Here is a 27,922-nt window from a genome sequence, read left to right as displayed (position 1 = left end):
GAGAAAAATAATAATGAGTGTTGATTCATAAGAAAAGGCTAAATGCTTTGATGAATTTCACAACTGTTTTGAACATTGAAGATCTTATTGCGTGAATTAAAATGCTAAAGGAAAATTATTTAGTAAATAAAAATAGTGCATGATGCTTGTTTTAGCCTTGCTACCCCAAGGCACATCGGGCTTTAGTTGTCCTGATGGTCCAATTCTTGAGATATGCCCCTCTGCTTACAGCCCATATGGAAGGGCCTTGTGAAGTAAGATGATGAACAAAAGGTAATCAAGTCAGTGAGGGTCATAAAAAGCATTGCAATATTTAAACACATAGTGTGAGAATGTAAATCGTGTCCTTATTTGGGGACCTCTTCATGCCCGAGGTAGGTCTAGCGACAAATTGATTTGGAGAACTTAGGATGCTAAATGCCTCATTTTATTGATAAAAATAGACGAATCCTAAATTAACACAGGAAATGAAAATCACTAATGGCCATTGGCCTTATTACATTTTATAAAGCGAAAAAGAAAAACTCATATCTACTTGGTCCCATAAGGACCTTCCCCAGATCCGGCATCCTTGGCTCCATCAAACAGCTTTCCCAACTCGTGAAGTCCCAGTAATAGGTAGACCCTGGCTAGATGTCCGCCTTTTTTTCCTTCAGCATTTTGGCAGTCTTCGACCCTTTTGAGAAACTTTCTCTCCAATTCTACTATGCCTGGTTCCAAGTATCCTAGACGCTTGCTGGCACTAACAGCCATATCTTTCTATTCCTCGATTAGCTTCTGGTTGGACTCTTGTTTCTCACGGTGTTCGCTTTCGTACTCCCGAATTATTTTATGCAGTTGGTTGTATTTGACCTGTGTCTCGGCCCTTTCATCTATAATCCTGTGACCTTAAGTAAACCCTGGATGGCCCAGACCATCATGATTGTCTTCCAACCAACCTGGGTAGAAAGGAGTGCAACCAACATGATACCTGTCTAGCTCGATGGTATCTCTCCCCATTATGATCTTGCAGTGCCACATATGCTGAGCCTGGCACTTGTAAGGGCTATCATTATTTTGGAAGTCAGCTCGGAAATGATTCATCCTGTCGACCCTGGGTATAACTTGCTTCCTACCAGCTTGTCTCATAACTCGGAGAGGGATGTAAGGATATGTTCCTCTCATACAATCAATATTAGGAAAGGTGCATCTCTGGATCGGCCGATGAACTCCTCGGTCGGAAACCACACGAACATCCATTGAACCTATTCTTCAATCGGATTATCAAATAGCTCCAACCATCCTTTGGCATCCTCGGGTTGAGCGAACATATTGGGGATGTAATTCATTTGCTTTGGATGATGGAAAGCGATGTGATCATCCCAGTCCCTTCGCTAAATCTCTTGTCGGTATTCGCCCCTTTGGAGGTGCTCCATGAGCCTGAGTTGAAGTAATAATTTGCATCCTTCGAAGTATTTTGCTCCTCGTTGAAACTTCCCCAAGGCTTGATATATGTCTGTAATGCTTATGGGCACGATATTGAATGGCTTCCCACCAATCCCTTCCATTAGGGTCTTAGTTACCATCGCCAACCTGGTGTGGATTCTTGCTTTCTTCATCGGAAACACGATCAGCCCCAGAAAATAAAACATGAAGATTAAAACCCTACGGTGAATGTGCCCCAAGGATGTGATGGCAAATTTGTCAGGGTAGGTATGGTAGGATTTGTTGTGAGCGTACCTTTCATACAAATAGTCAAAAGGGATGTAGGATTACTTTAGACATGCCAATTATGGATTTTTCTTCAAACCCATCATTTTGAGGAAACCCCTGCCTTTGCGGTTCTCAGGCATCAGCTGACCCAAAGTTTCCCACACTAGGCCAGCCAATCCTACTATCTCTTCTAGTAAGGGTGTCATTTTAATTTTCCCAAAGCGGAAAACAGCCCTTTCACAATCCCAAAATAGCGTGGCAGCTTCTATGATCTTGTTGTTAGGTTGGATCTCCAAGAGGGAAGGTAGGTCTCCTAGATACTTTCTGATGAGAGTTTGATCATTAGAGTGAAGATCTTTCCACCAGCTTAGCAGTCTTGGGTGGATGTTGGTGACCATGCCGAATCTAGGGACTTCGTGCCTCATATTTCTGCAAGACAAATAAGGTTAGGCCCTTACCCCTACCAGACTCGACTATTTAATAATATATTTATTAAATAGTTCTCCAAATAAATGCACAAAACGTGGTGATGTCCGTTTGGTTTTAAGGAAACCCAGTGGATTTAGGACAAGGCTATCTTAAAGGATCATTATGTGGACAACATAACTGACCCGGCTAGGTTTGACCATGATGCATGCACAATTTGAACAGAGTAAAGTTTCTATGGGGTTTTAGACTAGTACCCTTGAGCGGACAACTCAAGGGGGAAGGCACGGAACTGTCGACTACACTTCTGATCGACAGGTTTTACCGCAAATATGCCTTTCCGAATATAGGGGTACAGATATAGGAAGAGCGCAACCACTCATTATAAGTGTTGCTATGGTATTTATTTGGCACCAGTGGAGTATGATGTTGAGCATGGTTATGCAATAATTAAACATGTTGGCACATATTTACACATTAAGAAAGCAATAAATACAGCAGTTTCATAATTTAAAGCAGCAATAAAGGAAGGAAACAAAGAAGATAAGTCAGTTTTGTATCTTGAAGAGAATTTAAATGCTTAAAGAAATTTAAACAAGTAATTGCAGATAAGGGAGGGTACAAATTCACAAGAACAATCTGAAGTGGTAAAAGCCTAAGATCCCCAGCAGAGTCGCCATGCTGTCGCACCCCTTTTTTCCTTCTTTGCATCGGAAAATCGGGTTTATGACATTTTGGGTATAGGACAACTCATTCCTTTTGGGAACTAGGTTTTGCATTTGAAGAGTCGCCACCTAATGATTTAAGGAGCATTAGGACACCTATAAGGTTCACTTCTACATTTGTTTGATAACCAGAGATAGGGTAAGGGCTTGAAATTATCCTAAGGGGAAGGTGTTAGGAACCCCTCAGGATCCACTTAGTGTGGTTCCCGGCCAAATAGTTTTTTTTGTGAATTTGTGCAATTTAGCAAATAGACAAGTATAGGCTCAAATAGTAGAGTATTTAAGTTTAAACACATAAGAGTTTGAAAATAATTAGAAGGCGAATTTTGAAGAGAAGTTACAATTCTATAAATACTATAAAAAAGGAGGGGGGGGGGGTCTTAGGTTTATTTGTAATATGGATCATATCAATGCGATACCCGGTATGACACTCCTCAAAAGAGGGGATACACGTGGTATTAGCACACCGGTCATCATATCCATATCTACCATTCCCACCCCGTTAAGGTATTAAAGCGCGGATTGGTCTCGACCACTATTGCATGCTATTACCCGTCCCATTCCTATTAGTCCCTGAGGAACTTAGGACTACTATTCCTAAAGAGGAGGGATATTAGGATGACTTTTAGGTTTCAAAAGGTGAAAATGCTAAGGCGACATATAAAACAAATAGGACTGCACATTTCGGGAAACATGTAAGCAACTAAGAGGCTCATGTATACCTCCTCAAGCAAAGCAAATAAATAGCATGACTTAAACAAAATCAAGGCCTGAATTTAAAGTACTAAGGCAAGGGGAAGTTTAATTGTTGAGGTAGACCAGTTTATTACATAACTCAGATAAGAAGTCCGAATCAGGCTTGCCTGCTAGTTGTAGCAGTTACTAATTAACAAAGCGGATTCATTTTCCATCGTTGTCACCTAACGCTTGCCTAAGTGTGTATTGATGATACCCTATAAACATGATATCTATTACTGATTCAGAATGTGGCAAAGCAGTAATAGTTTTTAAACGAGCGACTTGGATCCTATAGCCATGCTTTCTAAACCGCGTTAAATAAAGGAACAAGGTTGTTTATAACTAGTTCAGAACAATACGAGTTAGGCTGATTTTAAACTAGACTGGTTTCAGATCCTGTAGGCATGATATCTATTATTGCTAATTTAATTCCTATAGACATAATATCTGATTGAACATGAAATGAAACAGGCAGGATTTACTTGAAATTCCTATAGGCATGATTTCTATGGAAAATACTAATTTTAAACCTTATGGACGTGATGTCTGATTATGGTCATTTAAGTCCTAAGCATGGTGTCTAAGTGTGGTAATGAAATATGAAGAATTTGAAACAGGTCCTATAGGCATGATCTCTAGATGTAGAATTAAAACATGTAGAATTTAAAGAAAACAAATCTTACATGCATGATATCTAAATGTAGAGTTAAACATGCAGAATTTAAAACAGGCTCTATAGGCATGTTTTCTACCCTTCTAATAGCTAAACATGCATAATTACCCATTTCTTTTTGACTAGCCAACCCCAATGTTCGTTACAAATTATTACAGACCAAATAATGAATTATATCAGAAAAAGTGTAAAAGAAGAAATACAATCAGAGGAACCCCATTCTTGACTTTCTCTCTGAGTTATGGAATAAACCACCCCAAATGCCATTTATTTCAAAGCCTTTCTTGGGCCTGGGTGTGTCAAAGTTCCCTAAGGGTCTCAAGGGACCCCGGGCAGTGCTTACACCCAGGTTTGCATAACAAAATAGTGATGTGTGCAGGGTGGAAGGTCCAACTCTTATGTGTCCAAGTTCAGAGGGAGCTCATGGGTCCCAAGGCGAGGCTCACACAAGAGGGGCAGATCCTAAATTCTAAGAGTATAGTTGAAGTACATAAATTGAGATTTGTTTAAAAGTGGGTTGAGAGTAGTAAGGGATAAAGGTGATTTGAAAATAGTAGTAGTAAAGCTAAAACTACACAGAATCAATAGTTGCACAAAGGGGTCAGGGGTTTGGGAATACATTGCATAGAGCATACGACCCTGAGAGGGGTCAGGTTTGGGTCATGAATAGCAATATCTAATGCTAACATACCCTCAAACCAGCCAGAGAACACAAACACATAGGGGATATGGGGGTTTGGGATTCATAAGTCATAATAAGTGATTGACAGAGTTTATACACAAAGGAAAAGTATTAATTTAGAAGGACAGGGAGTAGATTACAGCATGCTTGTTAATGAAACTGATTGCATAAGTATAAGTAGGAACATGCAAGAGTGAATGAAACAGCTAAAGAAACACATGTTGTTTTTTATGCTCAAAAATTAATTAGAACATACCAGCAAGAAGAAAATGCAGAAAGAAAAGTAAGCAAATTTTCACAGCCTAGCCTTGGCTTCAGCCGGCCAGACAAGGCAGCAGCACAAATAGTAACAGAGAAAAAAAAAGAGCGAGAGAGTTTTGAGTGAAATGTGTGTTCTGAACTCAAAATGCTTCGTATGTTTTGAAAGAAAAGAGGGTGGGTATTTATAGTTTTTGAAAACATGTGAGAAATAAGGTAATAAGTAAAGTCTTAACACAAATATAGAAACAATCTCCAGTCAGAATCAATTACACAAGTGATTCCATTTACTTAAGGAATCACTGTTTAACGGGTAGTAACAAACTCAAATAAGGAAAGAAATAAGTTTATAGACAGACTGATTATTGCCATAAAAGGAGTAGTAAAAAGATTAAGTAAGAAATCAAGTCTAAGTACATAATATGCTTATTTTGGAAAAAGATTCAGTAAGGCAAAATATCATAGTAAAGGAAAGGAATCAATTAACTTTAAACAAGCGAGTAAAATTAGAGTTCATAAAAGAAAAGTTCTTGAAATCAGACACAAGATTAAGATGAATCAATGAAGAAACATGCTTCTGCACTTCAGTATATAAAAAGGGTAAACAGAGACATCAGACATGCGAGGCCAAGCCCATTGGCAAAAGAAGCAGCATCCAATAGTAGCAGAAATAAGGATAAGGTTTAATAGATAGTCAGGGCTCACACATATAGCCAAAGTGAAGAAGAGAGTCAAACAAGTAAAGGTCTCACAGTAACATGTGAGGAAACCTTTTGAAAAGTTATGGTTTCAAGCCATGGTCGAGTTGAAAGATAGTAGAAATTAGATAAGTCACATAAAGAAAAGAGAGTCTAAAATAAAAGCTTTCAATCGAGTCAAGTATTTAAACAAACAATTTCAGACCCAAAGACCTAAGGCTTTTAAACAACAATCGAGTTTAAAAGATGGTAACACAAATAAGTTAAACAAGAACGAGGAACTTAATTAAACAAGTACACCTTTAAACAAAGAGCTTCAAGATTCTAATGAGACCCAAAAGAAATTAGGGTTTTCAACATGCTAACTCAGATAGAAGAACAACATGAGAAAAACATAGCAAAATCACAAACACTCAAAGTCAGCGAAGAGATTTTTGAAATAACTTAAAGGAAAACCCTAATCGAAAAAAAAGATAAGTCGTTTTGAAAGCAAAGTTAAAGAATCTTCGACAAACACTTAAGAAAATCATAGTAAGTACAAATCTAAAGCAGGTCTGAAAGAAAATTGCAAGATCTTAAAGATTAAGGTTTCGAAAAAACCAGAAAAGGTGAGAAAGGCCTTGAGTGGTCGGAGAAAGGTCGTGGATGGCCGGAGAAAGGTCGTGGATGGCCAGAGAAGAGCCATGAACGAAGGTCGAGTAGGTACTGGACCAGATTCCCCCAAGGACTGGCCATGAAACCTCAGAATAGAACACCCAAGAGCCTTGGGAGGCTGGTACATGTCTCAAAATGACCACGAGGGGCCATGGATCAGGCAGGGCTTAGGGTGGATTAAGGTGTAGTTTGATGGCGGCGGCTAGGGTTTGAAATAGTTTTAGAGAGAGTTGAGAGAGAGTTGAGAGAGATGGGGGATTCAAGGGCGGCAGTAGGTGGAAAATGATTTAGGTTTAGGGGTTGTTCAGGGTTAAAAAAGGTAAGGGGGAACTGGAGCTGTTGATCTAAATGATCAACGACTGGGATTAAAAGGGTTAGGTGGGAGACCGGGTTGGGTCGTGCGAATTGGGTTAGGGGGTCGGGTTTGAGTTGTAATTGGGCCGAAAGAATTGGGTTCAGATTGAGGGCAAATTAGGCTATAACTGAAATGAAATTGGGCTATCATTTGAATAGTCATTTTCCCCTTTTAAAATTATAAAAATAGTAAATTAATTTCTCGAAATATATTAAAAGTACTAAAATAATTTATGACACATATAATTATATATTTAAAAATACAGGACTTAATTTTCTTGAATATAAACGCATTTAAACCCTAAAAGAGGCTAATATTGCAATTATGCAATTCTGCTTTAAAAATACTAAATAAATTTGTAAAAATATGCACAAATTATCTTAGCTATATTTTAGCTTAACTATAAAAGTCCAACAAGTGAATCGCTAAAATGATAATTTTTGAAAATAATTATTGGGTTTTTATGGATAAAAATAGAGAAATAAATTGGTTTAAAAACCTTTAAAAATTAAAGAAAAAATAATAAAACACTTCGACATACTTATATATGCATATACATGCTATTTTAAAGGTATTTTTCATACTAAAAAAAATATATAGGAAACAATTGGGTATCAACAACTGCCCCTCTTTACTCGGGAAGGATGAAAGAGTTGTCGGGTAAAGATATGATGGCCAATTTTGACCGAACGAAATGGTTCGAAGAAGTTAGGCCGTGCCCTGGCTTCTGAGCTGCCTACATATCCCTGGTTTTACAGGAATCAATCCATATGTAGTTCAGAATCCGTCAGCGGAGTATGCCGATGGAGACTTTCCAAGAATGGACGCAATATCTAGGACGGGGTGAGTGGGCGGCTTATGAGAATGTTTAAGGTTATATATGGCTACGGGAACTGGAGAGGGATTGCTCTTGCCGGGTTGGCTATTGCTCGCCGATGTACCTGTAATTAGAAACAATACAAGCATACACCGTGCATAAATGTAAACATGATGCAGATTCCCGTCGGACTATGAATGTTGTCTTCGGATGGTTAGGATGATGTCCGTAGACGATGATGTCCTGGGCCATGAAGCGTACAATAAAGGATTCGTAGGCTATGAAATGATACTCTCGGGCTTTGAGGATGGTGCCTCTGAACCATGATTCCATTGAACAATGCTATGCAAAAGATTAAAGGGATCCTTAGGCCATGACATGGTGTTCTCGGACTATGAAGATGATGACTCCGAACAATGACATCTTTGGATAATTTGGCGATCTTTCAGCCCATGAGATGCAGTATGTGGCAATATTTCAGCCCATGAGATGCAGTATGTGGCAATCTTTCAGCCATGCAAATATAGTATGAAGCGGTCTTTCAGTCGTGAGATGCAGTATGTGGCGATCTTTCAGCCATGCAGATGTAGTATGAAGCGGTCTTTCAGTCGTGAGACGCAGTATGTGGCGATCTTTCAGCCATGCAGATATAGTATAAGGCGATCTTTTAGCCATGCAGATGTAGTATGAGGCAATCTTTCAGCCGTGAGACGCAGTATGAGGCGATATTTTAGCCATGCAGATGTACTATGAGGCGATCTTTTAGCCATGTAGATATAGTATGAGGCGATCTTTCAGCCATGCAGATGTAGTATGAGGCGATCTTTCAGTCGTAAGATGCAGTAAGGTAGTGTTTAGCCTTATGCAATACAAATTTAGATGTAGGTGGAGCTTAACCTCGGAAGGTGAAATGGTAGCCTTATGCAGTGCAAAATGCAGATGGAGACAACGATTAGTCTCAGAAGGCAGAATGGTAGCCTTATGCAATGCAAAAATGCAGATAGAGGTAGAGCTTAACCTCGAAAGGCAGAATGGTAGCCTTATGCAATGCAAAATACAAACGGAGACAATGTTTAGTCTCGAAAGTCAGAATGTTAGCCTTATGCAATGCAAAGTGCAGATGGAGACAACGTTTAGTCTCAGGAGGCAGAATGGTAGCCTTTTACAATGCAAAATGCAGATGGAGACAGCATTTTGTCTCGGAAGGCAGAATGGTAGCCTTACGCAAGAAATAAAATGGCAAATGGTAGTAGAGCTTTCTTAGCTGATAGTAGATCGCGACATTGTGATTGTTGAGGACATTGTGATATGCGTAATATCACTGGTGTGTACGGATAACAAATATCGATAAGTGCAACGGTTCTGAGAGTTGTATTCCTGAATAATGTTTGTTCCATGGGTGTATAGTATTTTTGATGATTTCGCAATCCAAGTCCCTGCATCCAAAGAAATATCGTGCGTTTTGTAAAGGGGAGGTTAGTTCGGATCCCCGCTGGCTTTTCTTGACTTGCTCGGCTTTGATCTAGTGATACGATATGTGTCATTGGGGTAGCGTTGCTAAACAAGCAATTTTGGTAATAAACGCGCATGATTTCGTAAGAATATGACATAAGTATATAATCAAGATTGCCTTTTCTGATGAACCAATGACTATGACGTGGTTTAGGACATTGCAACCTCTCTTGCTATGGAATTTTGAGGGTTCCCCTCGAAATTCTACCCCAGTTTAATGAGTTGATGCTCCTGACTGTTGCTTGCGACGATCGACTTAAATTATTTCGGAATTTTGAGGGTCCTCCTCAAAATTCTGCCCCAGTTTCCAATTATGGGGGGAAATGAAAATTTTATTGAATTGTGACCGAACCCATAGGGCTGCCTATGTTTCCCTTCTTAAATGGGAATCGGGCCAGGCGTAGTTCAATTACATCATATAAGGGAAACATAAAAATTATACAAAGTAATGCTTGACTGCATTTGAATTAATCGGCTTTGGCCAGACTTCTCCGTCCATTTCTGCAAGTATGAGGGCTCATCCTGTTAGAACCCGGTGAACCATGTATGGACCCTGCCAGTTGGGAAAGAATTTACCTTTGGCTTCATCTTGATGCGGAAAAATTTTCTTTAGCACCAGCTGCCCCAGTGTGATCTGTCTCGGCTTGACTCTCTTATTGAAGGCTCTAGACATTCTGTTCTGATAGAGTTGACCATGGCAAACTGCATTCATTCGTTTTCCGTCTATAAGGGCTAGTTGTTCATAATGACTTTTTACCCATTCTGCGTCGTCGAGCTTCGCTTTTTGTATGATCCTTTGGGAAGGGATTTCTACCTCGGCAGGAATGAATACCTCTATACCATAAACTAGCATATAGGGGGTTGCCCCAGTTGATGTGCGGACTGTGGTGCGGTATCCTAATAAAGCAAATAATAACTTCTCGTGCCACTGTTTATGCTTCTCTATCATTTTCCTCAATATCTTCTTGATATTCTTATTGGAAGCTTTTAAAGCTCCATTCATTTTAGGCCTATAAGTTGTGGAATTCTTGTGTCTAATTTTGAAAAACTTACAAATAGCTTTCATCAAGTCACTATTCAGGTTGAAGCCATTATCAGTAATGATTGACTCTGGAATCCCGAATCAATAGATAATGCGGTCGCGGACAAAGTCTGCCATGACTTTCTTAGTCACTGCTTTGTAGGATGCTTCTTCGACCCATTAGGTGAAATAGTCGATGGCCACTAGGATAAACTTGTGTCTGTTGGATGCAGCAGGATCAATTGGTCCAATAACATGCATTCCCCAGGCGGGGAACGACCATGGTGAGCTCGTTGTATTAAGCTCATTTGGAGGCACCTTATCACGTCTGTATGTGTTTGACAGCTGTGGCATTTCCAGACATACTGGATGCAGTCTGTTTCCATGGTCATCCAAAATTAACCAGCTCGGAGTATCTTCTTTGCTAAGACAAAATCGTTCATATGTGGACCGCAGGTCCCATCATGAATTTTCTCTAGTAGCCTAGATGCTTCCTTCACATCGACACACCTTAGTAATCCCAAATCAGGAGTCATCCTATACAGGATTCCTTCGCTATGAAAGAAGTTGTTAGACAATCTCCAAAGTCTGCCTTTTTTAGCAGGGTTTGCAAGTTTCGGGTACTCTCATTTTTCCAAATATGCCTTGATGAAACCAAGGCTTTTCGCCTGCTTCTTCTTCAACATGGGCACAGTAAGCTGGCTGATTATAGATCTTTAGTGGAATGGGATCAATGAAATATTTGTCTGGATGTTGTATCATGGACGACAGGGTAGCCAATGCGTCGACGAACGTATTCTTGATTCTGGGAACATGTTGGAACTCCGTCTTTGTGAACCTTTTTCTCAGTTCCTGTACATGATGCAGATATAGGAGTATCTTTGAATTCTTGGTTTCCCATTCTTCTTGCACCTGATGTATGTGTAGGTCTGAGTCTCCAATTACTAGTTGCTTTTGAATGTTCATGTCAATGGCCATCTTGAGTCCAAAGATGCAGGCTTCGTATTCGGCCATATTGTTAGTGCATGGGAACCTGAGTTTGGCAGACACCGGATAATGGTGACCGGTTTCTGATACTAGGACTGCTCCTATGCCAACCCCTTTGAAATTTACTGCTCCATTGAAAAACATTCTCCAACCACCATAGGATTCTGCAATGTCTTCTCCTATGAATGATACCTCCTCGTCAGGAAAATACATTTTAATGGGTTCGTATTCTCCATCCATGGGATTCTCAGCAAGGTGGTCTGCCAGTGCTTGTCCCTTGACTGCTTTTTGAGTTACGTAAACAATGTCGAACTCACTCAATAAGATTTTCCACTTGGCTAGCTTGCTAGTGGGCATGGGCTTCTGAAATATGTACTTCAAAGGATCCATCCTTGATATGAGATATGAAGTATAGGCATAGAAATAATGTCTCAGTTTCTGAGCTACCCAAGTTAAAGCACAACAAGTGCATTCCGATAGAGAATACCAGGCCTTGTACGGAGTGAACTTCATACTGAGATAATAGATGGATTTCTCTTTTCTCCCTGTTTAATCATGCTACCCCAGAACGCAACCGAAAGCTCCATCCAACATTGCGAGGTAGAGTATTAAGGGTCAACCTGGCTCAGGAGGGACTAAGACTGGTGGTGTTGACAGGTACTCCTTGATTCTGTCGAAGTCCTTTTGGCAGTCATTGGTCCATTTGGTAACGGTGTCCTTCTTCAACATCTTAAAGATTGGCTCACAGATAACTGTAGATTGTGCTATGAACCAGCTGATATAGTTAAGTCTCCCCAAGAAACTCATCACGTCCTTCTTGTTCCTTGGCTATGGAAATTCTTGAATAGATTTGACTTTCGATGGATCCAATTCTATTCCTCGGCGACTCACAACAAACCCGAGCAATTTTCCAGTGGGAACCCCAAATGCGCACTTCGCGGGATTCAGTTTCAGGTTGTACCTCCGTAATCTATTGAAGAATTTCCTCAAATCTTCCATGTGATCAGTGTCCTTCTTGAACTTGACGATAACATCATCCACATATACCTCTATCTCCTTATGTATCATATCATGGAAAATGGTGGTCATGGCCCTCATGTAGGTGGCTCCTACATTCTTCAGGCTGAATAACATTATCTTGTAATAGTATATTCCCCACGGCATAATGAAAACCATTTTCTTAGCATCTTCTTCATCCATCCAAATCTGATGATAACCAGCGAAACAATGTACAAATGATTGCAACTCATGCTTGGCGCAATTGTCAATCAGGATGTGTATATTCAGCAAATGGAAGTCGTCTTTCGGGCTAGCCCGGTTGAGATCCTGGTAGTCGACAAAGACTCTGACCTTCCCATCCTTCTTTGGCACTGGAACGATGTTGGCTAACCATGTTGGGTATTCTACTACCCTGAGAACCTTAGTTTTGACTTGCTTAGTGACTTCTTCCTTGATTTTCAAACTTATATCAGGCTTGAACTTTCTGAGTTTTTGCTTTACCGACGGACATGTTGGATCGATTGGAAGTTTGTGAGCCACAATAGACGTACTTAAACCAATCATGTCATCATACGACCAAGCAAATATGTCCTCATATTCCTTTAGAAATTCTGTGTATCTTTCTTTTCTAATGGTGATAGGTGAATGCTGATGCGTGTTTCCTTGACGTTTTCTGCATCTCCTAGGTTAACAATTTCTGTTTCTTCCAGGTTAGACTTAGGTATGTTCTCAAAGTTCTCAACTTCTTTGACAATCTCCTCTGGTATGTCATCTTCCTCTGAATCAACGTCCGTTTGTTGCATTGTCTCATTGCATGTCACAGTCATTAGTTCATCAAGATAAGTAATAGTGATGCTGTATAAGTAAAGTAATGAGAGAAAAATAATAATGAGTGTTGATTCATAAGAAAAGGCAAAATGCTTTGATGAATTTCACAACTGTTTTGAACATTGAAGATCTTATTGCGGGAATTAAAATGCTAAAGGAAAATCATTTAGTAAATAAAAACAGTGCATGATGCTTGTTTTAGCCTTGCTACCCCAAGGCACATCGGGCTTTGGTTGTCCTGATGGTCCAATTCTTGAGATATGCCCCTCTGCTTACAGCCCATATGGAAGGGCCTTGTGAAGTAAGATGATGAAGCGAGAGTGCACGAACTAACCTTTGGGAAGGGGAATAATAAAAACAAAAGGTAATCAAGTCAGTGAGGGTCATAAAAAGCATTGCAATATTTAAACAGATAGTGTGAGAATGTAAATTGTGTCCTTATTTGGGGACCTCTTCATGCCCGAGGTAGGTCTAGCGACAAATTGATTTGGAGAACTTAGGATGCTAAATGCCTCATTTAATTGATAAAAATAGACGAATCCCAAATTAACACATGAAATGAAAATCACTAATGGCGATTGGCCTTATTACATTTTATAAAGCGAAAAAGAAAAACTCATATCTACTTGGTCCCAGAAGGACCTTCCCTAGATCCGGCATCCTTGGCTCCATCAAACAGCTTTCCCAACTCGTGAAGTCCCAGTAATAGGTAGGCCCTGGCTAGATGTCCGCCTTTTTTCCTTCAGCATTTTGGCAGTCTTCGACCCTTTGAGAAACTTATCTCCAATTCTACTATGCCTAGTTCCAAGTATCCTAGACGCTTGTTGGCACTAACAGCCATATCCTTCTATTCCTCGATTAGCTTCTGGTTGGACTCTTGTATCTCACGGTGTTCGCTTTCGTACTCCTGAATTCTTTTATGCAGTTGGTTGTATTTGACCTGTGCCTCGGCCCTCTCATCTATAATCCAGTGACCTTAAGTAAACCTTGGCTGGCCCAGACCATCATGATTGTCTTCCAACCAACCTGGGTAGAAAGGAGTGCAACCAATATGATACCTGTCTAGCGCGATGGTATCTCTCCCCATTATGATCTTGCAGTGCCACATATGCTGAGCCTCGCACTTGTAAGGGCTATCATTATTTTGGAAGTTAGCTCGGAAATGATTCATCTTGTCGACCTTGGGTATAACTTGCTTCCTACCAACTTGTCTCATAACTTGGAGAGGGATGTAAGGATATGTTCCTCTCATACAATCAATATTAGGAAAGGTGCATATCTAGATCATCCGATGAACTCCTCGGTCGGAAACCACACGAACATCCATTGAACCTATTCTTTAGTCGGATTATCAAATAGCTCCAACCATCCTTTGGCATCCTCGGGTTGAGCGAACATATTGGGGATGTAATTCATTTACTTTGGATGATGGAAAGTGATGTGATCATCCCAGTCCCTTCGCTAAATCTCTTGTCGGTATTCGCCCCTTTGGAGGTGCTCCATGAGCCAGAGTTGAAGTAATAATTTGCAGCCTTCGAAGTATTTTGCTCCTCGTTGACACTTCCCCAAGGCTTGATATATCTCTGTAATGATTATGGGCACGATTGAATGGCTTCCCACCAATCCCTTCCATTAGGGTCTTAGTTACCATAGCCAACCTGGTGTGGATTCTTGCTTTCTTCATCGGAAACACGATCAGCCCCAGGAATTAAAACATGAAGATGAAAACCCTACGGTGAATGTGCCCTAAGGATGTGATGGCAAATTTGTCAGGGTAGGTATGGTAGGATTTGTTGTGAGCGTACCTTTCATACAAATAGTCAAAAGGGATGTAGGATTACTTTAGACATGCCAATTATGGATTTTTCTTCAAACCCATCATTTTGAGGAAACCCCTGCCTTTGCGGTTCTCAGGCATCAGCAAACCCGAACTTTCCCACACTAGGCCAGCCAATCCTACTATCTCTTCTAGCAAGGGTGTCATTTCAATGTTCCCAAAGCGGAACACAACCCTTTCACAATCCCAAAATAGCGTGGCAGCTTCTATGATCTTGTTGTTAGGTTGGATCTCCAGGAGAGAAGGTAGGTCTCCTAGATACTTTCTGACGAGAGTTTGATCATTAGAGTAAAGATCTTTCCACCAGCTTAGCAGTCTTGGGTGGATGTTGGTGACCATGCCGAATCTAGGGACTTCGTGCCTCATATTTCTGCAAGACAAATAAGGTTAGGCCCTTACCCCTACCAGACTCGACTATTTAATAATATATTTATTAAATAGTTCTCCAAATAAATGCACAGAACGTGGTGATGTCCGTTTGGTTTTAAGGAAACCCAGTGGACTTAGGACAAGGCTATCTTAAAGGATCATTATGTGGACAACATAACTGACCCGGCTAGGTTTGACCATGATGCATGCACAATTTGAATAGAGTAAAGTTTCTATGGGGTTTTAGACTAGTACCCTTGAGCGGACAACTCAAGGGGGAAGGCAAGGAATTATCGACTACACTTCTGATCGACTGGTTTTACCGCAAATATGCCTTTCCGAATATAGGGGTAAAGATATAGGAAGAGCGCAACCACTCATTATAAGTATTGCTATGGTATTTATTTGGCACGGGTGGAGTATGATGTTGAGCATGATTATGCAATAATTAAACATGTTGGCACATATTTGCACGTTAAGAAAGCAATAAATACAGCAGTTTCATAATTTAAAGCAGCAATAAAGGAAGGAAACAAAGAAGATAAGTCAGTTTTGTATCTTGAAGAGAATTTAAATGCTTAAAGAAATTTAAACAAGTAATTGCACATAAGGGAGGGTACAAATTCACAAGAACAATCTGAAGTGGTAAAAGCCTAAGATCCCCAGCAGAGTCGCCATACTGTTGCACCCCTTTTTTCCTTCTTTGCATCGGAAAATCGGGTTTATGACATTTTGGGTATATGACAACTCATTCCTTTTGGGAACTGGGTTTTACATTTGAAGAGTCGACACCTAATGATTTAAGGTGCATTAGGACACCTATAAGGTTCACTTCTACATTTGTTTGATAACCAGAGATAGGGTAAGGGCTTGAAATTATCCTAAGGGGAAGGTGTTAGGCACCCCTCAGGATCCACTTAGTGTGGTTCCCGGCCAAATAGTTTTTTTGTGAATTTGTGCAATTTAGCAAATAGACAAGTATAGGCTCAAATAGTAGAGGATTTAAGTTTAAACACATAAGAGTTTGAAAATAATTAGAAGGCAAATTTTGAAGAGAAGTTAGAATTCTATAAATACTAAAAAAAAGGAGGGGGGGTCCTAGGTTTATTTGTAATATGGATCACATCAATGCGATACCCGGTATGACACTCCTCAAAAGAGGGGATACACGTGGTATTAGCACACCGGTCATCATATCCATATCTGCCATTCCCACCCCGTTAAGGTATTAAAGCGCGGATTGGTCTCGACCACTATTGCATGCTATTACCCGTCCCATTCCTATCAGTCCGGAGGAACTTAGGACTACTATTTCTAAAGAGGAGGGATATTAGGATGACTTTTAGGTTTCAAAAGGTGAAAATGCTAAGGCGACATATAAAACAAATAGGACTGCACATTTCGGGAAACATGTAAGAAACTACGAGGCTCATGTATACCTCCTCAAGCAAAGCACATAAATAGCATGACTTAAACAAAATCAAGGCCTGAATTTAAATTACTAAGGCAAGGGGAAGTTTAATTGTTGAGGTAGACCAGTTTATTACATAACTCAGATAAGAAGTCCGAATCAGGCTTGCCTGCTAGTTGTAGCAGTTACTAATTAACAAAGCAGATTCAATTTCCATCGTTGTCACCTAACGCTTGCCTAAGTGTGTATTGATGATACCCTATAAACATGATATCTATTACTGATTCAGAATGTGGCAAAGCAGTAATAGTTTTTAAACGAGCGACTTGGATCCTATAGCCATGCTTTCTAAACCGCGTTAAATAAAGGAACCAGGTTGTTTATAACTAGTTCAGAACAGTACGAGTTAGGCTGATTTTAAACTGGACTGGTTTCAGATCCTACAGGCATGATATCTATTATTGCTGATTTAATTCCTATAGACATGATATCTGATTGAACATGAAATGAAACAGGCAGGATTTACTTGAAATTCCTATAGGCATGATTTCTATGGAAAATACTAATTTTAAACCTTATGGGCGTGATGTCTGATTATGGTCGTTTAAGTCCAAAGCATGGTGTCTAAGTGTGGTAATGAAATATGAAGAATTTGAAATAGGTCCTATAGGCTTGATCTCTAGATGTAGAATTAAAACATGTAGAATTTAAAGCAAACAAATCTTACAGGCATGATATCTAAATGTAGAGTTAAACATGCAGAATTTAAAACAGGCTCTATAGGCATGTTTTCTACCCTTCTAATAGCTAAACATGTTTGACTAGCCAACCCCAATGTTCGTTACAAATTATTACAGACCAAATCATGAATTACATAAGAAAAAGTGTGAAAGAAGAAGTACAATAGGAGGAAGCCTGATTCTTGACTTTCTCTCTGAGTTATGGAATAAACCACCCCAAATGCCATTTATATCAAAGCCTTTCTTGGGCATGGGTGTGTCAAAGTTCCCTAAGGGTCTCAAGGGACCCTGGGCAGTGCTTACACCCAGGTTTGCATAACCAAATAGTGATGTGTGCAGGGTGGAAGGTCCAGCTCTTATGTGTCCAAGTTCAGAGGGAGCTCATGGGTCCCAAGGCGAGGCTCACACAAGAGGGGTAGATCCTAAATTCTAAGAGTATAGTTGAAGTACAGAAACAGAGATTTGTTTAAAAGTGGGTTGAGAGTAGTAAGGGATAAGGGTGATTTGAAAATAGTAGTAGTAAAGCTAAAACTACACAAAATCAATAGTTGCACAAAGGGGTCAAGGGTTTGGGAATATATTGCATAGAACATACGACCCTGAGAGGGGTCAGGTTTGGGTCATGCATAGCAATATCTAATGTTAACATACCCTCAAACCAGCCAGAGAACACAAACACATAGGGGATATGGGGGTTTGGGATTCATAAGTCATAATAAGTGATTGACAGAATTTATACACAAAGGAAAATTATTAATTTAGTAGGGCAGGGAGCAGATTACAGCATGCTTGTTAATGAAACTGATTGCATAAGTATAAGTAGGAACATGCAAGATGAAGGAAACAGCTAAAGAAAACATGTTGTTTTTGATGCTCGAAAATTAATTAGAACATACCAGCAAGAAGCAAATACAGAAAGAAAAGTAAGCAAATTTTTGCAGCCTAGCCTTGGGTTCAGCCGGCTAGACAAGGCAGCAACACAAATAGTAACAGAGAAAAAAAAGAGCGAGAGAGTTTTGAGTGAAGTATGTGTTCTGAACTCAAAATGGTTCGTATGTTTTGAAAGAAAAGAGGGTGGGTATTTATAGTTTTTGAAAACATGTGAGAAATAAGGTAATAAGTAAAGTCTTAACACAAATACAGAAACAATCTCCAGTCATAATCAATTACACAAGTGATTCCCTTTACTTAAGGAATCACTGTTTAACGGGTAGTAACAAACTCAAATAAGGAAAGAAATAAGTTTATAGACAGACTGATTATTGCCATAAAAGGAGTAGTAAAAAGATTAAGTAAGCAATCAAGTCTAAGTACAGAAATATGCTTATTTTGGAAAAAGATTCAGTAAGGAAAAATATCATAGTAAAGGAAAGGAATCAATTAACTTTAAACAGGCGAGTGAAATTAGAGTTCATAAAGGAAAAGTTCTTGAAATCAGACACAAGATTAAGATCAATCAATGAAGAAACATGCTTCTGCACTTCAGTATATAAAAAGGGTAAACAGAGACATCAGACATGCGAGGCCAAGCCCATTGGCAAAAGAAGCAACATCCAATAGTAACAGAAATAAGTATAAGGTTTAATAGATATTCAGGGCTCACACATATAGCCAAAGTGAAGAAGAGAGTCAAACAAGTAAAGGCCTCACAGTAACATGTGAGGAAACCTTTTGAAAAGTTATGGTTTCAAGCCATGGTCAAGTTGAAAGATAATAGAAATTAGATAAGTCACATAAAGAAAAGAGAGTCTAAAATAAAAGCTTTCAATCGAGTCAAGTATTTAAACAAACAATTTCAGACCCAAAGACCTAGGGCTTTTAAACAACAATCGAGTTTAAAAGATGGTAACACAAATAAGTTAAACAAGAACGAGGAACTTAATTAAACAAGTACACCTTTAAACAAACAGCTTCAGGATTGGAATGAGACCCAAAAGAAATTAGGGTTTTCAACATGCTAACTCAGATAGAAGAACAACATGAGAAAAACATAGCAAAATCACAAACTCTCAAAGTCAGCGAAGAGATTTTTGAAATAACTTAAAGGAAAACCCTAATCGGAAAAAAAGATAAGTCGTTTTGAAAGCAAAGTTAAAGAACCTTCGAGAAACACTTAAGAAAATCATAGTAAGTACAAATCTAAAGCAGGTCTGAAAGAAAATTGCAAGATCTTAAAGATTAGGTTTCGAAAAACCTAGAAAAGGTGAGAAAGGCCTTGAGTGGTCGGAGAAAGGTCGTGGATGGCCGGAGAAAGGTCGTGGATGGCCAGAGAAGAGACATGAACGAAGGTCGAGTAGGTACTGGACTAGATTCCCCTGAGGACTGGCCATGAAACCTCAGAATAGAACACCCAAGAGCCATAGGAGGCTGGTACATGTCTCAAATGACCACGAAGAGCCATGGATCAGACAGGGCTTAGGGTGGATTAGGGTGTAGTTTGATGATGGCGGCTAGGGTTTGTAAGAGTTTCATAGAGAGTTAAGAGAGAAGGGGAATTCAAGGGCGGCAGTAGATGGAAAATGATTTAGGTTTAGGGATCGTTCAGGGTTAAAAAAGGTAAGGGGGAACGCGAGTCGTTGATCTAAATGATCAACGGTTGGGATTAAAAGGGTTAGGTGGGAGACCGGGTTAGGTTGTACAAATTGGGTTAGGGGGTCGGGTTTGAGTGGGAATTGGGCCGAAATAATTGGGTTCAGATTGGGGCCAAATTAGGCTATAACTGAAATGAAATTGGGCTATCATTTGAATAGCCATTTTTCCCTTTTAAATTATAAAAATAGTAAATTAATTTCTGGAAATAGATTAAAAGTACTAAAATGATTTATGACACATATAATTATCAATTTAAAAATACTGGACTTAATTTTCATGAATATAAACGCAATTAAATCCTAAAAGAGGCTACTATTGCAATTATGCAATTCAGCTTTAAAAATACTAAATAAATTTGTAAAAAATGCAAAAATTATATTAGCTATATTTTAGCATAAATATAAAAGTTCAACAAGTGAATCACCAAAATGATAATTTTTGGAAATGATTATTGGGTTTTTATGGATAAAAATAGAGAAATAAATTGATTTAAAAATCTTTAACAATTAAGGAAAAAATAATAGAACACTTGGACATACTTATATATGCATATACATGCTATTTTGAAGGTATTTTGTGTACTAAAAAAAATATAGAGAGAAAAATTGGGTATTAACAACCCCTATTCCCCTGTTTGTAACTGCTGAAGCATGTACTCCTCTCTGAACTTGTTTTGTATGTATGTTGTGGCTTCTACCCACTTTTTCCCTTTCAAATAACTGTTTTGTTAGGCAATTCTTCTGCTGTTTTTTTACAAACTCACTTCAAACATGTTGTTTCCAAAAAATATTTTCCAACTCCACTTCTTTGAGTCTGTATCAAGCACTTTTACATGCACTCCTAGACTACTAGGTTCTGCCCCTCTTGTGTGAGCTTTGCTTTGGGATACTTTGAGCTCTCTCTGAACTTAGACACATAAGGGCTGACCCTTCCACACTACACTTACTCTTGATTATGCAATCTAGGTATGAGCATTACCCGGGACCCCTTGAGGTCCTTAGGGAACTCTGACACACCCAGATATGAGAAAAGTCTTTGGAATAATATTGGCTTTTGAGGTGGTTCATTACATAACTCAGAGAGGAAGTCAAGATTAGGCTTCCTATGGTTGTAACTTCTTATTTTTGTATTTTTTCTTATGTAGTTCAGCACAGGGTCTGTAATAATTTGTAAACAATATTGGGGTGGTTAGTGAAAGGGACGGGGAATATGCATGCTATAGTAAGGGGTAGAAAACATGTTATTAGGTTTATATTCCTACTTGCGCAATAGAAACCATGCTTAGGACTCATTTCATGCATTAGAGATCATGTTCCCTAGGATTTACGCCTGTTGTTTTCAGCATGTCCATTTCACTATCCTATCACTTATAAAATCCTGCGTTAATTGTGTTAATAACTAGAGTTTCTGCGATCATGTTCCTACTGCCATGCACTTAAAGATCATGTTTTAGGCTAAACAACACTAACAAACATGTCATTTCTGCATATCTTGGAAATCATGTTTAAACGCCGTAATATTTGTGCATATAGAAATCCTGCTTAGAATTTTGCATCATTCTACATCTCTGTGCATTAGATACCATGTCTTTAGGATTTTATTTATATTTTATTAAGCACGCTTAGGCTAGCTATGAATGCATAAAAGGAATAAAATAATTTTACTCAGTTTTTACAAGCAACTGGCCATAATTCTATGTGTTGAACACCTAGAACAACATGTTTTAGGTAATATAAATAATCTCCTTCATCTTATTGATTCTGAATAACTTCTAAATATTTCTTACACCTATGCAAGCCTTAGGTAATTGCTTAAATAAAACTGGAACTGCCTTTGTTTAATTATCAACTGCTAAAACCAGCAGGCAGGCCTGATTCAGACTTCTTTTCTGAGTTATATAATGAATCTTGTTCTGACTTAAACACCTTGCTTTAGGATTTTAAAATTCAGATCTTAACTGTGTATAAGTCGTGTTGTCTATGTACACTGTTTGTGGAGGTATAACTGAGCCTTCTATTTGCTTATATGTTTTCCCCTAATTGCAGTTTTATATGTTTTGTATGTCGCCTTAGCATTTTACCTTTAAACCTAAGGGTCAGCCTAGAACCTCCTTCTTATAGGAATAGAAGTCCTAAATTCCTCCGGGACTGATACGAGTGGGACGGGTAACAACATGCAATAGAGGTCGAGACCAATCATCGCTCTAATTACCTTCATGGGATGAGAAAGGGTAGATATAGATATAATGACCGGAGTGCTAATGCCACGTGTATCCCCTCTTCTGAGGAGTGTCATACCGGGTATTGCATTAATGTGATCCATATTACAAACAAACCTAGGACACCCTTTTTTATTTTTATAAGTACGCTTAGATTGTAAATCTCTTTCAAAACCTCTCTTTCAATAATTGTTCTCAAACACTTGTGTATCTAAACTTAAACCCCCTATTACTTGAGCCTTACTTGTTTACTTGCTAATTGCACAAATTCATAAAAATTGTCTGGCCGGGAACCACACTAGTGGATCCTAAGGGGTGCTTAACACCTTCCCCTTATGGTAATTTCAAGTCATTACCCTATCTCTGGTTATCAAACGTAGTTGTAGATAAACCCTGTAGGTGCCCTAACGCACCTTAAAAATCGTTAGGTGGCGACTCTTCAAATACCCAATTACACCTCATGAATGTCGAAACCCGGACTCCTCTTCAAGGAGGGGGAAAAAGGGGGCGCAACACAAGCTCCCCAGTACCACCTCAACACAATAATGAGAACCCAACATATGTCGTAGAAACAGAACACACGAATTCAATCCGCATGATCATACCTCCACATAGCTTCGCTCTAATGTGCGACCTCATCCAAATACTGGTCCACATGAAACACCTCAAGTCACTATGCCCAAAATCGATAACCACATGCAATTTGATTTTTCTAGAACCAAAATAGGTCATCATAACTATGGCGAAGAAATGGACATAACACTACACAAACCCGAAAGGACACAACCGATACACCATCCGCCGAGCAATACTCAATACGCTTCCTGCTCAAATTCCACTAGGAGACCCCAATAACACCGCACCACAGGTGCCTATACCCAACAAATTCCAATGCCTCGCAACACGTAAGGTAACTCATAGATCTCCCTAGATTACTAATAAGCTCTATAACAATCAAATCAACACATCCCCTACCAATACAACTCGGAGTCAACAAATCCATCTAGATATAGAACACGTATCCATATAGGTCTACCAATGAACCCCTTATCAAGGAGTTCCGAAAGCTACTCCTTCAACTCCTCTCACTCTGCCAGTGCCATACGATAGGTGCCCAGCACCAAATCAATACCGAAGTCAACAACCCTGTTCGGCGACATGCCTGGCAGTAGGAAACACATCCGGAAAAGTCCCCCATCTCTAGAACTGAATCAATGGTAGGAGTCTCTGCACTAGCATCCATCACGAAGGCCAAATAAGAAAGACATCCCTTCCCGGCCATCCTCTAGGTCTTCAAAAATGACACCACCCTACTGGGAACATAATCTGTCGAACCTCTCCACTCAATCTGTGGCATTCCCGGCATAGCTAATAGCGTTGCCTTAGTGCAATAGTCCAGAATTACATGACACGGAGACAACCATTCTGTACCTAATATTACATCATAATCTAAACTACCAAGCAGCAAAAGGTGCACTCGGGTCTCCAAACCCCAATAATCACCATACAACGCCGATACACACATCCCACAACCACAACATAACCTGTTTATGAGAACTTCCCGTGTCTCCAAATCCATATAGCACACAAATCACCATACTTGATCCCAATTCCGCCGTTCGAATATACCATACATCTCCAATACCCAATCATTCCACGAGAGGTACTCTTATAGTTCTTCTGTTCCACCAAGCAACTCGAATATCAGCAGCTGATCCAACAAGAGAGTGCCACAATACTACCGAAGTATTATCAAATTAATCACCTCAACTAGCAATACCATTTCCTTAATCATCTAAAGATCATTTCTCTAATTATCTGAAGCTGATTTCTCTAATTATCTGAAGCTGCCTGTGTTGCCTAAGAATTGTGACCTTCCATTCAGAACTGATCCGTGACCTTACACATGCAAATCTAAGTCTTGCACAATATACCACATGTATCATACCATACTAAGGTAAATACGAGAACTTTATATCCATTCCGAGCCACACGCAACTACGTACTCAACTAGCCAAGAACCTTTCCATTGGACCTCATCTGGGAGAAAATCACTATACATCCCATGCTCCTCATGCCCGTGAAATATATACACCTCTAACCATGGTAGAATCATCAAGAACTTTCCGAATTTCATTTGCACAAAACTAAACCGTCAGGACTGAATTCTTCTAACTCAACCAAGCTACACAGGCCACTAAAAACCCAAGAGAATTGCCGCGAAACACCTGCAGAAATCCATTACCTCGTATCACCCAAAGGACTAATCATATCTTTACCATGCCGATCCGACCTACTACCAAGCTATCCTATTGATCCTAGTTCCTTCTGATTTACCTGCAACTTGATACTCTTTCTTGCTATAACACCACAATTCCTCAATCCAGACTCACCACACGAGACCCAAGCATAAAAACACATTGTCTAAGACTCATAAGCCATGGATTACTCTCTTAAATTTCCCAAAAGCACCACATTCAAAATACCTAGCCTGAAGAGTTTTACCTGCGGATCCAAAGCCATTACCTCCACCTTCTGATATTAATACATAGAATCCCATAATGATATAGAAATACCACGAATCTTGACACCCTCCAATGCAAACTTTAGTTTCTAGCCAAAATGCAACTTGAAAATTTCCACTTATTACATGAAAAATCTTGAACCCCTTAGAACCATTCCCGAGAGTCATTCATTCTACTCAAACTGCAATCAGCTTGACCAAACGAACTGAACAACCTGTGCCTCGTTAGCACTCCGACAACCTTATCCTAAAACAACTGAGCAACTTCTTTCTCTATGCACCGAGCATTCTTTACCAACAACAACTTACGACATTCCGTGATTCTTACACACCTATAAAGCATTCTATAACCTTTGTCAAGAATTTTCCTTTACTCGAGCCATCTTCCGTCTCAATCTCCGTAAGACATATCTGATTATCCCGTACACCTCAAACTGGAACCAACATAGCACATAACCGTGCAATCAACTAATCAATAACAGACTCCCCCACTTGGCTCGAAGCCATAGATCAAAACACACTCAATAACTCATAACGCATATACTTTATTGCTCCCATAGTGCCATAGTGAGATTAAACTCGGTCCTTCATAAGTTCATGAAACATAGACCATCTGGTACTTTAACTCTTATGCAAATCTCGCATTCACTCTCGTAACAGTTAAACCCACTCTCTTAAGCGACCCAAATTTAAATTACAACACATATCTTTCACTTGTAAATGAGATCTTCTAACAGACAATATAAGGATCGCACAAACTTCAAAACACTTCGCAGGAGATAACCCACCTACTTTGCCTCAAACTAACATTTCCATATACCTTCCACCGTCATAAACATTACGCAGTCACTTAAACTTCCTGAGTCTGAACTCAGACCGCAACATGAAATTTACTCCACACCCAACTAGGAAACATGGAAAGATTCTTCACATACCCATAACTCGGGGCTATCCTCAAATCAAGATGGAAATCAAGCACCTAATAGTTCTTCTATCCTCCAGCAGACCCTTCTTGTCACTTCCAAATCATATGGATACATCTCGCAGCCATAACATACTTATTACATAGCCATTAATCCATCACTTCTACCAATAGGGCACTATCGAATGTATAAGTTCAAAAACACTAGTTCACATAATCAGCACCTCGGTGCTCAAGCTATAGGCAAAAATCCAGCCTCGAGTCCTCTAGACTTGCCTAATATCAATACACACAGAGATCACATCTCGCCCCTCGATCTGGAAATCACAAGCCATCGATGCATATCTGATACTGAGCGCTCATGCGCGCATATGAACACGTGGAAGGAATTCCAAGAGTTACTTTTTAAGCTGAATCAAGGACGCACGATAAGAATTCAAGAATGTGAAATTTTTCATAAAGGGTCTGCAGCCTCTCGAGGATAAATACAGACGTCTCTGTACCGATATGTGAGACTCTACTAAACCTGCTCATGACTCGTAAGACTTATGTAACCTAGGCTCTGATACCAACTTGTTAGGACCCCAAACCGGACCCGGTCGTGATGACGTCTCTCGTGAAGATAAGGTCAGCCGACAAAATTCCCAAATTCAGTTTTAACAGTTTAATAAGTCAATTTAAGTCATTTATAAGGATAAATCTCCAACAAGCATAGATTTAGCGAAATAAAACAAGTGCGGAAATAAATACAGCCCGACATCAGGGTGTCACAAGTTACGAGCATCTACTAGGGTCTAAATACAATGATATAATCTGAAATATACTAAATACAGTCTAATAAAATCAAGAGGGAGAAAAAAAGTGCTGTGAATGCCGGCAACTACCATGCTAAACTCCGATGACTGTGCCATCAACCAATACCCGCTACCGGGTTTAGAAATACCTGAATCTGCACACAAGGTGCAGGGAGTAAAGTGAGTACTCTGACTCAGTGAGTAATAATCATAACTGAAGACTGAGTGATGGGAAATCACGAAAAATACATCAACATGATGTATAGAGTAGTACAAAACCAGTAAGAAAGCAATGAAGTTGTGAAATCTCTTAAAGCACCTTAACTCAGTTTAAACTTCTTTAAAAATAACTCTTTAATAGTTAAGCAATTGAATTCAAAGCAATTAGAACAGATAAGCACAGAAAATCCGCCCCTCAGGCACAACTACACAATTAAACAGGTAGATGATAGGCAAATAAGAAAGATAAAAATATAAGGGTTCGTCCCTCGGGCACAATGTCAACAAATCCACCCCTCGGGCAATATATCATAACAATACCAGCCCCTCGGGCTATATCTCACATCACAATGGGTACCTGCGCTCACTAGGGGTGTGCAGACTCCTGGAGGGGCCCTTTATGGCCCAAACGCAATATCAAGCCACCTCGTGGCATCATCACTAGGCTCTCAGCTTCATATCAACAAGCCACCTTGTGGCGTACAAAACTCAGGCCCTCGGACTCATAATCATAATCAGTGTATCACAGCTGCAGCGTGCAACCCGACCCAAAAGTATCCTCACAACACAGGCCCTCGGCCTTACTCAGTCAAGATTACATAAGCCACTCGGTCAATAGTAAAACATGATGCTCAGTCCAAAATATTATTTAAAATATCATTTCAAGTGTTAAAGCAGAGTAAACATGGCTGAGTATTGAAAACAGTAGAATATAACATGATTGAGTATAAGTTTAAAGTCAAAACAGTGAGGAAATATCAATAAAAATTTCCAAAGGGTTCACATTATTGGCACGAGGCCCAAATATGGCATTCAGCCCAAAACATGATGATAGTAAATAGTTTTCACTCAAATACGCAGTAAAACAGTCATTTGGGATGGACTACGTCACAATCCCCAACAATGCACGACCCCACGCTCGTCATCTAGCGTGTGCGTCACCTCAATATAGCACAACGATGTGCAATCCGGTGTTTCATACCCTCAGAACATCATTTACAATAATTACTCACCTCGATCCAATCCAAACTCTAGCCCTCAATGCCTTTGCCCTCACGAATCAACCTCCAGATGTTCCAAATCTAGCCACAATCAGTACATAATCATTAAAATATGCTAAGGGAATAAAGCTCACTCGAAAATATCCAATTTATATCAAAAATCTCGAAATTGCTCAAACTTGGCCCCCGGGCCCACATCTCAGAATCCGTTAAAAGTCACATCAATAGAA

This window comes from Nicotiana sylvestris, chromosome 1 (genome assembly GCF_000393655.2).
Source record: "Nicotiana sylvestris chromosome 1, ASM39365v2, whole genome shotgun sequence".
NCBI lineage: Eukaryota > Viridiplantae > Streptophyta > Magnoliopsida > Solanales > Solanaceae > Nicotiana > Nicotiana sylvestris.
Note: the sequence above shows the minus strand (reverse complement) of the source record.